Raw genomic sequence first — 16,288 nt, 5'->3', positions numbered from 1 at the left:
GCCCAGCTGCTCTCACCCCGCACTCTGTCGCAAAGCCTGAGCCTAGCTAAGCTATGTGATCTGAGGGGTTTCCCTGGGGCCGGCTGAAAACCCAGGGGCAAGGGGATTGCTTGGCAAGCTGTGTGAGCGCTGGAGAAAGCCTGAGGAGGAACAGGAGAGAGTGCAGCCTGAAGGGAAGCAGAGACAGGGCTCCTTCGGGATCTTCTCCTTGCTGAAGGGGCAGAGTTGGAAACGGTGAGCTGGAAACACCAGCTGGTTTGATTCCTGCTGTGTCCAGGGAAGACTGACTGAGAGGTTAAAAGGGAAGAATGTACTCAGAGGAATAATCACAAATTCTTATTTCACTAGTTTAATTTACTAGACAATGGTCACCGTTTCTAGACGGCAAATGGCCACTACATTTCCAGAGTGCATATTCCCAAGGACTGAAGTTCATTTCTATATGGAGGTGGCTGCATTGTTCAGAGCTCCTGCCTTGGATTATAAACCCGTGGCAGGCGTTACTCTTGGTAACTGCACCAGCTGTGAGAAATGTAGTGTCAGTGATTGACGCTGTGTAGGAGGATGCCATAGGCTCCAGGCTCATGCAGAATTACACTGTCAGAGAGTTTGGAGTGTTTAGTTTAGGAATTTTGTGGCAAACAGACTGGGAAGATCATCAGCAGTCATGTTTCTGTTGATGCAACATCCTATTTATTCCACATTTTAAAAGAAGCACCACTTTAGAGTTTGTAGCATCTGCTATTTGAAACAAAGGATGCTGTTAATTTGCCATGGCAGTCAGGGTTTGCTAAACACCAGCTGAGGTTTTAATTCATCACATTAATATTGGGAATCGGGATGATATAAGCAAAACTATCAGCATATTTTTGCAGTCCCATCTCCCTTCCTCTTCATATCATACTGCTCTCCCTTTCCTCCCCACTCCTCAACAGCTGCCAGCTGTGATCATCCAGGAAGGCAGCTGAGCAGCTTCCTGACTCATATGTCTGACCAAATACCCTGTACGATGCATTGCATGTAGTCCCATGGTCGATCAATCCTCCTGTCCCTGTCTGCACTATCCTGGAACATACCTGATATGGACATTGTTAAGGTTCCTTCCCCACTCAGAACTTTAGGGTACAGATGTGGGGGACCTGCATGAGAAGCTCTAAGCTCAGTTAACAGCTTAGATCTGGTTTGGCTGCCACCTGGGCAAAAACTTAATTACACCAGTGAAAATACCCAAATACCCAATTTGATTTTTTCTCTAATTGCACAAGACAGGTTACAAAGAAATAAACATAAACCTATTTTTTTTTTTTTTTTTTACTAAAACTTACTACTCTGATAAGAGGCTGATTCCTTGATCTTTTTTACTTTGACTGAAACTGAAACTGACTAAACAAAGGAAACTTCCCTCCTTCCTTTTGAAACATCTTGTTTCCTCATTGGTTTTTCTGGTCAGGTGTCGGCTAGGCTAGGTGAACTTTTTAACCTTTATAGGTAAAAGAGGCATTAACCCTTAACTGTCTGTTTATGACACACACCCCAAATCTCAGACAGTGTTGAACCACACTGGCGGTGATTTTTTCCTAAAACTTAAGAATAAACAGATTAATAAAACACATGCACCTTTACATATACTACTAATTATGTAAAACTACAAGATTTTTTACATTTTAAGGACAATTTAACCAGTTAACTATGGGAAACTTTTACGGAAGAGTGCATCAGCTACTTTGTTAGAAGCTTCTGAAATGTGTTGAATTTTAAAATTAAGATTTTGGAGAGCTAAACTCCATCGAAGCAGTTTTTTGTTGTTTTTCTTGGAAGTATGAAGCCACTTTAGCGCAGCATGGTCAGTTTGTAGCTGGAAACTCCGTTTCCAAATGTATGGACGTAGCTTTTTTAGGGTATACACAATGGTGTAGCATTCTTTTTTACTGATTGACCAGTGGCTTTTTCTTTTAGACAGTTTTTTGCTGAGAAACACAACAGGATGGAATTTTTGATCTGGTCCTTTCTGCATAAAAGTGCTTCTACAGCACGCTCAGATGTATCTGTGGTTACTAGGAATGGTTCGTTTAAGACTGGAGCCTTTAGCACAGGGTCAGACATGAGTGTCGCCTTAAGCTGAGTAAAGGCCTTCTGACACTCATTAGTCCACTGAACTGCATTTGGCTGTGTTTTTTTGGTCAGGTCTGTTAGTGGAGTGGCAATTTGGCTGTAGTGTGGTACAAATTGCCTATAATATTTGGCCAAGCCTAAGAAGGATTGGACCTGTTTTTTTGACTTCGGGACAGGCCACTTTTGGATAGCATTTACCTTGGCCTATAGGGGATTCATGGTTCCTTAACCCACCTGGTGCCCCAGGTAAGTCACTTTGTTTTGGCCTATTTGACACTTTTTAGCCTTAACAGTTAGTCCTGCCTGCCTGATGTGCTCAAAGACTTTTTTCAGGTGCTCCAGGTGTTCTGCCCATGAATTAGAAAAAATGGCCACATTATTAAGATGGGCAACTGCAGATTTATTTCAATCCTGCTAGGAGACCATTTACAAGTCTTTGGAAGGTGGCGGGTACATTCTGCAGCCCAAAAGGGAGCACATTAAATTCATACACCCCTGCATGGGTGACGAAGGCTGACCTTTCCTTGGCGGGTTTATTTAGTGGTACTTGCCAGTACCCCTTGGTTAAGTCTAATGTAGAGATGAACTGGGCACGTCCCAATTTTTTCAATAACTTATCAGTGCGTGGCATTGGATAGTTGTAGGGACAAGTTACAGCATTTAGCTTACGGTAGTCCATGCAAAAGCGTATTTTCCCATTTGGTTTAGGAACTAGAACCACTGGAGATGCCCATGAACTGTTAGAGGGGAGGATTATACCCATCTGTAGCATGTTCTGGATCTCCCGTTTTATAGCAGTTTGGGCATGAGGTGACACCCGGTAGGGTGGGGTTTTAATTGAGTGAGCATTACCTGTGTTAATGGAGTGGTATGCCCGTTCGGTCCGTCCTGGGTTGGCTGAGAACATTGGCTCAAAGCTAGTGAACAGTTTCTTGATCTGCTGTCGCTGCAGACATCCAAGGGTCGCGGAGAGGTTCACCTCTTCCAAGCCACCGTCACTTTTTTTGTTGTAGTAGACACCTTCAGGCTACTCCACGTCATCTATTTTCTGGGCTGTAAACTGGAAAATCTTTAATTTTTTGAAATAGAAGGGCTTAAGAGAATTAACATGGTATACCTTAGGCTTTATGTTGGAGGTGGGGAATGCTATGAGATAGGTAACAGCTCCTAGGCACTCCTGAACCGTGAATGGTCCTTCCCATGACGCTTTCATTTTATGGGCCTGGAGCGCCTTCAAGACCATGACTTGGTCTCCTACTTTGAAGGACCGTTCTCTGGAATGTTTATCATATCAGGCCTTTTGCTCTTTTTGAGCATCCTTTAGGTTTTTTTTAGCAAGGGCTAAAGAGTGTCAGAGGGTGTTTTGTAGGTTGCTTACAAAGTCTAGAATGTTACTTCCTGGAGAAGGTGTAAACCCCTCCCATTGCTGCTTTACCAACTGTAATGGCCCCTTAACCTCGTGGCCATACACAAGTTCGAATGCTGAAAACTCTAAACTGGGATGTGGTACAGCCCTGTAGGCAAAAAGAAACTGCTGCAACACTAGGTCCCAGTCATTGGAGTGTTCATTGACGAATTTACGTATTATGGCCCCCAAAGTTTCATTAAACCTCTCCACCAGGCCATTGGTTTGGTGGTGGAAAGGGGTGGCAACCAAGTGATTCACCTCATGAGCTTTTCACAGATTTTTTATGGTCCCTGTCAGGAAATTAGTTTCCGAATCGGTAAGGATGTTGGAGGGCCAACCTACCCTGGCAAAAATGTTTGCTAATGTCTGGCACACACTTTTAGCCCCAGTGTTGCTTAGAGCTACTGGTTCCGGCCATCAGGTAGCAAAATCCATGAAAGTCAGTATGTATTGTTTTCCTCTGGGGGTCTTTTTTGGGAAAGGACCCAGAATAGCCACAGCTACTTGCTGAAATGAGACCTTAATTATGGGGAGTGCTGGAGAGGGGCTTTGATCTGGTCTTAGGGCTTTTCTACTTGTTGACACACCTCACAAGACCGGACATAATTAGCAACATCCTTGCCCATTCCCTCCCAGTGGAAGGACTTCCCCAACTTGTTTTTGGTTTTGTTTACCCCAGAAGGGCCACTGGGATGATCATGGGTTAAGCTTAAGAGCTTTACCCAGTACTTAGTTGGAACTACCAACTGTCTTTGAGGACGCCAGTCTTTCTGGTGTCCACCAAAAAGAGTCTCCTTGTATAAAAGTCCTTGTTCTACAACATCCGGGATGGGTTAGAAGAGCTGAGAGGCGGTGGGGTGCTCCGTGCCTCCACCCAAGCTTTCTGAAGGCTGTCATCTGCTTTCTGCTCAGCGTGGACTGTTTCCTTGATGCTGGAGACATCCTTAGACTGTGGACTTGGGCTTGGTCCCTCTGGAAGCGATGTAGGTGATGGGGTTGTTTTTGTTGATTGTGAACCGCTCTCCGCTGGTGCACTATGTGATATTTTAGGCTCTGGCTGAGCCTCTTAGGTAGGGCTGTTTGCAGCTTTTGCCAGTTTAGGCCAACTGGTGCCTTCTGGCATTGCAGTTGTAGATATGTTTGCAAGTGATGGAGTTAGTGCTGGCAATGGTTCTGGTGTTGGTTGCTTTGCCAGTTCCAGTACTGGGACTGGATTTACTACGGCTGTAGCCTTTATGGGTAGAAGATCCGGTTCCGCCACCTTTGTTTGGGTCTCTGGTAACACAGACGGGGCCCTGGTGGACGGCTCAGGAACAGGGATGGGTGTGGAATCTTGCCTGGCTTGGCTGCGTGTAACCATTCCCACTCTCTTGGCCCGCTTCACATGGTTGGCCAAGTCTTCCTCCAGTAGCATGGGGATGGGATAATTGTCATAGACTGCAAAAGTCCACATTTCAGACCAGCCTTTGTACTGGACAGGCAACTCAGCTGGAGGCAAGTTTAAAGATTTTGACATGAATGGGTGAATTGTCACTTGGGCCTTTGGGTTGATGAATTGGGGATTCACTAAGGATTAGTGGATAACTGACACTTCTGCCCCAGTGTCTCTTTACGCGATAACCTTTTTTTCGCCCACTTTTAAGCTTTTGCTTCACTTCGAGGTTATTTGAGAGGCATCTGGGCCTGGGGATCTTTGGTGTGATTGTGGCATAATGAACTGTAATTGGCTGGGGTTTTGGGGGCAGTGGATCTTTTCATTACATTTCCAGTTCATTACATTTAAAACATGGCCCAGCTGACTGGTCACTGGGCCAAGGTGGGTTGCTGGAGACTGGTGAGGTGGGACAATAAGGTGTCTGGGGCTTTCCTTGGGTTGTTGGTGGGGGCTTGGGTTGCCCCCGGTGATAGGATTTGGTTTCGGTTTGCCCCCTCTGATATTTGCTTCAATTGCTAGTAGTTTTTTTCTCTTTTTCCACTTCCACCTATTTGGCTCCAATCTCCTCCGCCTCGCTTACAGTTTTGGGCTTCCCATCTAGGATGTACCTTTCTATTTTCTCAGGAACACCCTTTAAGAACTGTTCCATTTGGATCAGGAGGGACAGCTCTTCCAGAGATTCAGCACTTGCTCCTGATATCCAGGCATCCCAATTCTTTCCAATGTGGTAGGCTGTCATAACTTAGTCCCAGATTTGGACCTTAGCGTCCAAAATATGGGGGTTAGCATGAAAACCTCCAAGCTTAGTTACCAGCTTGGACCTGGTACTGCTGCCACCACTCAAAAAATTAGAGTGTTTTGGGGCACTCTGGTCCCACCAAAAACCTTCCCTGGGGACCCCAAGACCCAAATCCCTTGAGTCTCACAGCAAAGGGAAATAAACCTTTTCCCTTCCCCCCCCCCCTCCAGGTGCTCCTGGAGAGAGACACAGAAGCAACTTCCGTGAATCTAAGCAGAGGGAGTCCACCCTTTCTAATTCCTGTCCTGGAAATAAAAGCACTTCCCTCTTTACCCAGAGGGAATGCAAAGTCAGGCTAGTAAATCTAACACACACAGATTTCCCTCTGACTTCTTCCTCCCACCAGTTCCCTGGTGAGCTGCAGACTCAATTCCCTGGAGTTCCTCAGTAAAGAAAAACTCCAACAGGACTTAAAAGAAAGCTTTATATAAAAAAGAAAGAAAAATACATACAAATGGTCTCTCTGTATTAAGGTGACAAATACAGGGTCAATTGCTTAAAAGAAATATGAATAAACAGCCTTATTCAAAAAGAATACAATTCAAAGCACTCCAGCAATTATATCCATGTAAATACAAAGAAAACAATAGAAACCTTACTGTCTTACTATATTTATACTCACAACTTGTAAACAGAAGATTAGAAAGCAGGAAATAGAAATCCTTCTCATAGCTGAGAGAGATTCCGGCAGAAGACCCAGAACAAAAGACTCACACACAAAAAACCCTCCACCCAGAGTTGAAAAAATCCTGTTTCCTGATTGGTCCTCTGGTCAGGTGCTTCAGGTGAAAGAGACATTAACCCTTAGCTATCTGTTTATGACATAGGCGTGTTGGGTAAATGACACATCTGGTTTCCACCTTAGGGCTCTGAACCGCTGACGGGCATGCTCAGGTGTTAGCCCCATTCTGATTCTGGCCTTGGTTTGAAAAAGTTTATAATTGTTCATGCGTTCCTTAGGCATTTCAGCCGCCACTTTTGCTAAGGGTCCACTGAGCTGTGACCTCAGCTCTATCATGTACTGGTCTGTAGATATGCTGTACCCAAGGCAGGTCCTTTCAAAAATTTTTAAGAAGGCCTCAGTGTCATCACCTGCCTTGTAGATGGGGAATTTTCTGGGATGGGAAGTGGTACCTGGAGAAGCGTTGTTAGGGTTGGCTGGTGCATCCTGTTTAGCCCTTGCTAATTCCAGTTCATGCTTTCTCTCTCTTTCCCTCTCCTCCATCTCTTTTTTTTTTTTTGCCTCCATCTCTTTGTGTTTCTCCTCCATAGCTCTTTTATGGGCATTTTCTTTGCCTTTTTCTTTTTTTTCCCCTTTCCTCCATAGCTCTTTTGTGTGCAGCCTCAGCCCTGGAGTTTGGCTAATTTTAGCTGCTGTTGTATGTTTTTTTTTCTTTGCCTGACATTTTCGCCCTGGTCTACCTTAGCTATCTGGGTGGGGGCGGCGGGGGGGAAACAGCTTGGAATCTTTGGTTACTGTAATGTGACTCTTTAGAAAAAAACAAGTAAAAAACGTTTTTGTTACTTGCCTTGGCAATATGTTAATGACCCTCCAGTGATCACAGCTGGAGCTTCCCTTTTAATAAAAAGCCCTCTGTTAGAATCTCTTATTTCTTTGCCTTCAGTGTATCTCTCCTTCACTGCTTCCCCAGCATCTCAAAGGAGGAAAAAAAAATCTGGCTTTTGGTTCCTAAAAAATCCCACCACTACCACCATTTCAAGGTTCCTTCCCCACTCTAAACTTTAGGGTACAGATGTGAGGGACCTGCATGAGAAGCTCTAAGCTCAATTAACAGCTTAGATCTGGTTTGGCTGCCACCACCCCCAAGTACTATTTTCCTTCCCTGAGTAGCTGTGAGACACTTCACCAATTTTCTGGTGAACACAGATCCAAACCCATTGGATTTTAAAACAAAGGGAAATTAACCATCCCCCCTCCTTTTTCCCTCCAACTCCTGGTGGATCCAGATCCAACCCCCTTGGATCTTAAAACAAGGAAAAATCAATCAGGTATTAACAAAAAAGGCTTTTAATTAAAGAAAAGAAAAGTAAAAGAAAACCCTCTGGGAGAGATTAGCATACCAGCTACTCTTACAGATAACAGATTCAAAACACAGAGGATGTTCTCCTGGGCAAAAACTTAATTACACTGATGAAAATACCCAAATACTCAATTTGATTTTTCTTCTAATTGCACAAGAGAAGTTACAAAAACATAAACATAAACCTATTTATTTCCTTCACTAAAACTTACTACTCTGATAAGAGGCTGGTTCCTTGATCTTTTTCACTCCAGCTGAAACTGAGACTGACTAAACAAAGGAAACTTCCTTCCTTCCTTTTGAAACGTTTTGTTCCCCCCATTGATTCCTCCGGTGAGGTGTCAGCTAGGCTAGGTGAACTTCTTAACCCTTTACAGGTAAAAGAGGCATTAACCCTTAACTATCTGTTTATGACAGACATGTACACTACTGTCTAAAAGGGAGCCTCAGAGCTGGGCAACCTTTGAAATTAAAGCCAGCTTCCAACTTCATCTGGCTAGGGAATGTTTCCCCTTCCCCTCAGATGAGGACTGGATACAGTGATCACTGTTTTACCACCTCTGGGTTAGATCCCTGCAACTCCCTGCATCTGGAAGTGAAGTGGAGGCATTGCAGGAACTCCTGAAATACATCGCCCCTGCTGGCTACCACTTAGCTTCCACTTCCAGTTCAAGACCTCGATCCTGAACATCAGCAGCAGCAATGGGTGAAACCTAACTACATCAATGACCATATCGCCATCTGTGACCTGTCAAGATGGCTGCGTTGTCAAAATAATGTATCATACACAGCCCAGGATGAAGCATGTGAGACCCAGATGCCAAGAGCTCTTGGTAGAAGGATTCTGGCTGTGGAATTAGCTTCCAAACAAAATGAGACTAGTCCACTTACAGGGCATACTGCAAGACCCTCCTTCAAAAAATAGCTTTACACAGTTTATACAGAAAGAGCGAGAGCAGGGAGCTCCATGAATGCAGTAGGAACTGGCAATGCAGATATCATGTACCTGGGAAGTACTTAGATACTTTAGCAGTGGATGCTGTGGAAAAACCATAGAGACAGACAGTTCTACCAGTTATAAAACAAGATCCTGCTTTGTCTTTTATTTTTGTTACAGTTAACAGTGCTTCAGCTATATGCATTAGAAACCAAATGCTCAATAGGGGGAAATGGAAAGAACAGAACAAGTTATCTATTTTGTGTTCATTTTATTTTTCTAAAAATTACATTGCTCACTTTTGCCATAAGTAGGATAAACCTCAGAAGATTAAAATAATGTGCTGGTGACTGCACAAGTCAAATCCCATCCTGGCTTTATTAACACTCCGGTGCATCAGCTGCTAGACTGAAAAATTAATAAAAACAAAGAGTACCAGGACTGTGACTTGCTTTAGCCAAGAGAGAACTAAGCTGATGATTGCTGATTCAGAACAACAGAGTGAAGTCTCTGTAACTACAGGACATGAACAGAAGAGGTTGTTTAAAAGTCTAAGTGAAAGAAGAACTATGTAACCAAGTTAGAGAGTAGTGTTTGGAAAAATGCTTTCAGAATGACTCAGAAGAGCGATGTCCCAGGGCACTGGAGCTTGCCGGAGGGAAGAAGAGATGATGTTTTTTCTCCTCTGCTGAGGTCAATTATTCACCATCTTGAAGTACGATAGCAGCCTTGGGAAGTTGTTTTTGGCTAGAATACTTCTGGACTTTTCTGTTTCTGAAGAACTGTTTTGCAGCCTGCCTCACTGCTTCTCCCAAGATCTTTCTGAGAGGGCTGAATACCGACTACTACAAGGCTCTTTAATCTATCAGAGAAGGGAGAACAACAACCAGTGGCTGGAAGTTAAAGCCAAAGATATTCAAATGAGAAATAAGGCCCACATTTTCAACAGTGAAGGTGATCAACCGTTAGCACAAGCTACCAGGTGTGGTGGTGATTCCATCTCTTGAAATCTTCAGATCAAGACTGGATGTACTTCTGGAAGAAATGCTTTAGCCAAGATTAAATTCTCTGGCCTGTCTTACACAGGAGGACAGACAAAATGATCTGATGGTCCCTCCTGGCTTTATAGTCTGTACAGCCATGCTGGCTGGTGAGTCTTGCCCACATGCTCAGGGTTTAGCTGATCGCCATATTTGGGGTCGGGAAGGAATTTTCTTCCAGGGCAGATTGGCAGAGGCCCTGGAGGTTTTTCACCTTCCCCTGCAGCATGGGGCATGGGTCACTTGCTGGTGGATTCTTTGCAGCTTGAGGTCTTCAAACCACAATTTGAAGACTTCAATAACTCAGGCATAGGTTAGGGGTTTGTTATAGAAGTGGATGGGTAGGGTTCTGTGGCCTGCTTTGTGCAGGAGGTCAGACTAGATGATCATATTGGTCCCTTCTGACCCTAAAGTCTATGAGTCTATGAGTCTATAAATGCAAAAGATCTGAATAGTCCCAACACACCCGTACGCTTTCCTTCTCGCCCTCAGAGCATGCATAGGTTAAACCAGATTGCCCTGTCTCCCTCCCAGCTCCTGTTCAAAGGGCCATGTTGGTCTGGAGTTGCAACATAAGGATTTGGGGAAAGCCTTTAGAACCAGTACTGTATTGGGCATGAGGGATGCATGGGGCAGGGGAAGGGTGAAGTGCAGCACTTGGAGCGCAGCGGCTGGAGGCTTTATAACTGCAGAGGCCAGGAGCAGGCATAGTGGGCCAAATTCAGGCCTGGCATAAGTGGGTGTATTTCCATTGATCCTGTGAGTGCTGAGGGCAGCATGTGCTTGCTGCACTGTTAGAAAAGAGCCAGTATGTGCTAACTGCACACCAGGGCAGGTGGCATGTCTCTTGCTCTGGCTTGGAGAGAGCAGGCTGTGCCCCAGCCCATGCAGACATGCCTGCTTTGGTCACTGAGTGGCAGTGTAAATAGCAAGCCAGGCAGACACACTCTGGTTGCCTCTGCACAGATGCATGAGGAGACTCCTTGAGCCTTGTCTGCCAGCTGTTGTTGATCCGTACCTTTTAATGGAATGCCTTATCCTCCTGCTTCACCAGAGAGCTGCACGAACCCCTTCTGTAACAGTGCTATTGCAGAGCTGGGAGCAAACCATCCCAGCAGGATGGTGGTTAACCAGTCCTGGTTCATACAGGGGCTGGCGTAGTAATGTGCTTAGCCTCAGCTCTCACAACATACTACAGAGCAAGGCAGACATTCAAAACACTATCCTTCATTCAGGTCCTAAATCAGCCTTGGAAAACTATTGCTGAGGTTTACTGGCCAAGGCAAAAATAGCCACTCCCTGGCCCTTTCCAGGATGGTGACAGTGAAAAAACTAAGCATATTGTACATACCTGTCCAAAAAACTGTTGTGCCCACAGGTGAGTGGGGGAGGAGAATGTCTCTAGGCTGACTGGAGTGAATGTTTACATGATGAGCTCCTACAGATGAGGGCAAGAGCTCACTCTTGCTATATGTTTGCACAGTTGGTGCTACTGTGATACAAATAAATACAAATTGAAGATTAATGGATTAGGTACACAATGCAGTTGTGAGCAACAGAATCTCTGAGCACAGCATCAGCTCATAGTAATCTAAAGAGAACCAATGACATTTGCTTTCCATAAGCTGTAGAGTTGCAAGAGTAAACTATGCCTGATTTCTATAAGACACGACAGCATTCTAGCACTCGGGAGCAAACACATGCTGCAAATACCTGGCTTAACCTCCAAATGGTAAACATGTCATGATGTGAAAATCAAGGTCTAGCTACACTAGGACAAGATTAGCTACATTAAATCAAGCACAATTAATGCTAATACACCGCTCCCATCACCAGTGCTCCCTAATTTAAAATCCCCTTTTGTGGATGTCTAGACTCAAGCAGGATATCAGCTGAGCCATCGCTGAGTACATAACTCAAACACCACTATCTAAACAGATGAGGCCTGTTCTCCTGTAGCTCATTTTATAGACAAATTGTATGTGGTGGAATTGCTCTTTTTCCAGAGATTCATCGATTTTTAAGGCCAGAAGGGACCATTATCTGGTCATCTGATGTGACCTCCAGCAGAACACAGGCCAGAGAATGTCACTCTGTGATTCCTGCATTGTGCCTTGTAACTTGTAACTGAACTAGCTTATTTCTTTTACAAGGAATCCAGTGTTGGTGGATGTGATCGAGAATCCACCACATCCCTTGACAAGTTGTTCCAGTGATTAACTACCCACCCCCTTATACATTTGTATCACATTTCTATCTTGAATACTGGTGACTTTTTAATTTGGTGTATTTTACAGAGGAAGTGTTTTGGATGATAACAGTATTTCTCAATGTTTTAACATGAGTTAATCAATAGAGTTGCTATGTTACCTGTCATTCTACAATAACTATTTGGTAGCTCAGAAGTGAATCTGACTCTAAGTCACTGTGTCCAGATGCCCAATAAAATCAAAGTTATAAAAATGTATTTTATGCTTAGCTAAGTGCAGCACTGTCTTGAGGAAGGCATGTCAAGATGATGTAAATACAGTTATACTCTGCTTCAGTTTAAGTGGGTGTTTTCATCTGTTGGTTAGGAATTATTACTGACACAATGGAAGTTCAAAGGAAAAAGATGACATCTCTGTAAATTCCATCTAATGCATTCTGTCGGTCACAGAACAGGGTTCATGGTATGTTGCTTTATTTTTTTTTTAGCTTCTCCTTCTGGTGATAACCTTTTAATCCCAAGCTTTGTGCTCTTCATTTCTTATCAGCAATGTATATCCATCTGCCCTCCAAGGGAGCTATGACTCATGCCTGACTCATAGTCACTGGAGCAGAGCTGCAACCTTTACTTCATTTCCTGGGAGAAGCATCTATTAGATTCAACATGGACGATTCGGCCTTTCTCACTGTCGTTTACAAATGAAGGCATTTGTGATTGGCTGAGGCTGGATGAACTGACTCACTGCAATGAATGGAAAATAAATCTCTTAGAGCAATTGAGCTCCTCATCAGAGGAGCTACAACACTTCCTTCACAAGCACAATTTCAAGTCAGTGGTCAATCTTTCCCCTGCAGAAGAAGCAGATGGCAAGTGTCATGGTCTTCAGGAGCACCTAGCTTCACTGCCCCATGCCACCTTTTCTTATCACTGGTGTGAGACTTAGTAAGATAAGCCTGAGTATGTGTATTTTTATAGAACAATTCCATGTGTTCACAGGAAATGCTGCAAATGAAAATTGTCACTGTTCCTTGCTGGCTGAATGATTGGCTGCAACCAGTCACTTTAAATTGATTTGTTAACATCCATCTGCTGTAGGAGTTCACACCAACTGAATAAAGGGCACTTCAGACTTCCCTTTCTGCATAATACTGCATCTATCGATAGCTAAGTTACCTTAAAAAAGCAGAGCATTGCTGTGAAAACAGCAGTTTTACAGGTCTTCCTTCTGACAATGGCTTTCCATTTAGGGAACATAAGAATGCCCCTATGGGGTCAGACCAAAAGTCATCTAGCCAAGTATCCTGTCTTCCAAAAGTAGCCAGAAGCATCAGGGAGAATGAACAGAATAGGGCAATTATCAAGTGATAGATCCCCTATTCTCCACTCCCAGCTTCTGGCAATCAAAGGGTTAGGGACACCAAGAGCATGGGGTTGCCTCTCTGACCATCTTGGACCTATCCTCCATTAATGTATCTAATTATTTTTTGAACCTAGTTATACTTTGGCCTTCACAACATCACATGGCAATGAGTTCCACAAGTTGACTGTGCATTGTGTGAAGCAGTACTTCCTTGTTTGTTTTAAACCTGGTGCCTATTAATTTCCTTGGGTGACCCCTAGTTCTTGTGTTATGTGAAGGGGTGAATAACACTTTCTTATTCACATTCTTGACACCAGTCATGATTTTGTAGACCTCTATCATATCCTCCCTCAGTTGTCTCTTTTCTAAGCTGAACAGTCCTAGTCTTTTTCATCTCTCCTCATATGGAAGCTGTTCCATACCCTAGTAATTTGTGTTGCCCTTCTCTGTACCTTTTCCAATTTGAGATGGTGCCACCAAAACGGTATGCTGTATATAAGGTAAACACACACCATAGATTTATATAGTGACTTTGATTTCTGCCTTATTATGAATCCCTTTCCTAACGGTTCCTAACACTGATTGCCACTGCACATTGAGCAGATGTTTTCACAGAACTATCCATTTTGACTGCATAAGCTCTTCCTTCAGTGGTAACAGCTAATTTAAACCCCATCTTTCTGTAGGTATAGTTGAGATTGTTTTCCAATGTACATTACTTTGCATTTATCAACAATGACTTTCATCTGCCATTTTGTTGCCCAGTCACCTAGTTTTAAGAGATCCCTTTGTAACTCTTGGGAGTCAGCTGTGGACTTAACTATCTTGAGTAGTTTTGTATCATCTGCAAACTTTACCACCTCCCTGTTTACCCCTTTTCCCAGATCATTCCTAAATATGTTGACCAACACAGACATCTTGCAGGGAGTGGTCATCAGGGCTGGCTCTAAGTTTTTTGCCACTCAAGAAAAAAAAGAAAGACACACACACACACACAAATAACCAACCTACGGGAGTGCAACTGCCGAAGCAAAAAAAAAAAAAAGGGTTGCTGGAATGCTGCCCCTGAAATTGTGCCGCACGTGCTTGGTTTGCTGGTGCCTAGAGTGGTCATGGGGAAGACAGAAGTGAGTAACATTAGTTAGCACTGTACAATACTCATGCACTGGTCCCAGTATAGATCCTTGGGATACTCTGCTATTTACCTCTCTCCACTGTGAAAGCTGGTCATTTATTCCTACCCTTGTTTCCTATTAACCAGTTACTGATCCATTAGAGGATCTTCCCTCTTGTCCCATGAGAGCTTACTTTGCTTAACAGGTTTTGTGAGGGACCTTGTCAAAGGCTCTCTGAAAATCTAAATATGCTATATCCACTGGATCACCCGTGTCCACATGTTTTTTGACCCCTCAAAGAATTCTAATAGATTGGTAGAACATGATTTCCCTTTACAAAAGTCATGTTGACTCTTCCCTAACCAATCATGTTCACCTATGTGTCCGTGTTCTTTACTATAGTTTCAACCAATTTACATAGTACTGAAGTTAGGCTTACTGACCTGTAATTATAAGTATTGCCCCGGAGCCTTTTTTAAAAATTGATGCTATATTACCTATTCTCCAGCCATCTGGTACAGAGGCTGATTTCAATGCTCTTGGGAGAATACCATCTGGGCCTGGTAACTTATCAATTTAAGTATCAGAGGGGTAGCCGTGTTAGTCTGGACCTACATGGGAGGTAGACTTCCTAGACACCACGGTGCAAAAAAGTGATGGTCACATTAACACCACCCTATACTGAAAACCTACTGACCGCTATGCCTACCTTCATGCCTCCAGCTTCCACCCCGGACACACCACACGATCCATTGTCTACAGCCAAGCACTGAGGTACAACCGCATCTGCTCCAACCCCTCAGACAGAGACCAACACCTACAAAATCTCCACCAAGCATTCTCAAAACTACAATACCCGCACGAGGAAATAAGGAAACAGATCACCAGAGCCAGACGTGTACCCAGAAGCCTCCTACTGCAAGACAAACCCAAGAAAGAAACCAACAGAACTCCACTGGCCATCACATACAGTCCCCAGCTAAAACCCCACTAACGCATCATCAGGGATCTACAACCCATCCTGGACAATGATCCCTCACTTTCACAGGCCTTGGGTGGCAGGCCAGTCCTCGCCCACAGACAACCTGCCAACCTGAAACATATTCTCACCAGTAACTGCACACCGCACCATAGTAACTCTAGCTCAGGAACCAATCCATGCAACAAACCTCGATGCCAATTCTGCCCACATATCTACACCAGTGACACCATCACAGGACTTAACCAGATCAGCCACACCATCACCGGTTCATTCACCTGCACGTCCAACAATGTAATATACGCCATCATATACCAGCAATGCCCCTCTTCTATGTACATCGGCCAAACTCGACAGTTCCTACGGAAAAGGATAAATGGACACAAATCAGATATTAGGAATGGCAATATACAAAAACCTGTAGGAGAACACTTCAATCTCCCTGGACACACTATAGCAGATCTAAAGGTAGCCATCCTGCAGCAAAAAAACGTCAGGACCAGACTTCAAAGAGAAACTGCTGAGCTTCAGTTCATCTGCAAATCTGACACCATCAGCTCAGGATTAAACAAAGACTGTGAATGGCTTGCCAACTACAAAACCAGTTTCTCCTCCCTTGGTTTTCACACCTTAGCTGCTAGAAGAGGGCCTCATCCTCCTTGATTGAACTAACCTCTTTATATCTAGCCTGCTTCTTGCTTACGTATTTATACCTGCCTCTGGAAATTTCCACTACATGCATCCCACGAAGTGGGTATTCACCCACGAAAGCTCATGCTCCAATACGTCTGTTAGTCTATAAGGTGCCACAGGATTCTTTGCTGCTTTTATCAATTTAACTTTATCAATTTG

General features: G+C 43.9%; 1 long non-coding RNA gene across 1 annotated transcript in view; it reads right to left on the bottom strand.

Annotated features, from left to right (window-relative positions):
* Window positions 1–15,236, bottom strand: part of LOC127048499 (uncharacterized) — a 60,572-nt gene extending 45,336 nt beyond the window's left edge. Inside the window, exon 1 of the long non-coding RNA XR_007773696.1 lies at window positions 15,151–15,236. This is a non-coding gene — a long non-coding RNA (uncharacterized LOC127048499). The remainder of the gene's footprint in view (window positions 1–15,150) is intronic.
* Between the last annotated feature and the right edge of the window lie 1,052 nt (window positions 15,237–16,288).

The sequence above is a fragment of the Gopherus flavomarginatus genome, chromosome 3 (genome assembly GCF_025201925.1).
Source record: "Gopherus flavomarginatus isolate rGopFla2 chromosome 3, rGopFla2.mat.asm, whole genome shotgun sequence".
In the NCBI taxonomy this organism is placed as follows: domain Eukaryota; kingdom Metazoa; phylum Chordata; order Testudines; family Testudinidae; genus Gopherus; species Gopherus flavomarginatus.
The sequence above is the reverse complement of the archived record's forward strand: the minus strand, read 5'-3'. Positions and strand labels throughout refer to the sequence as shown.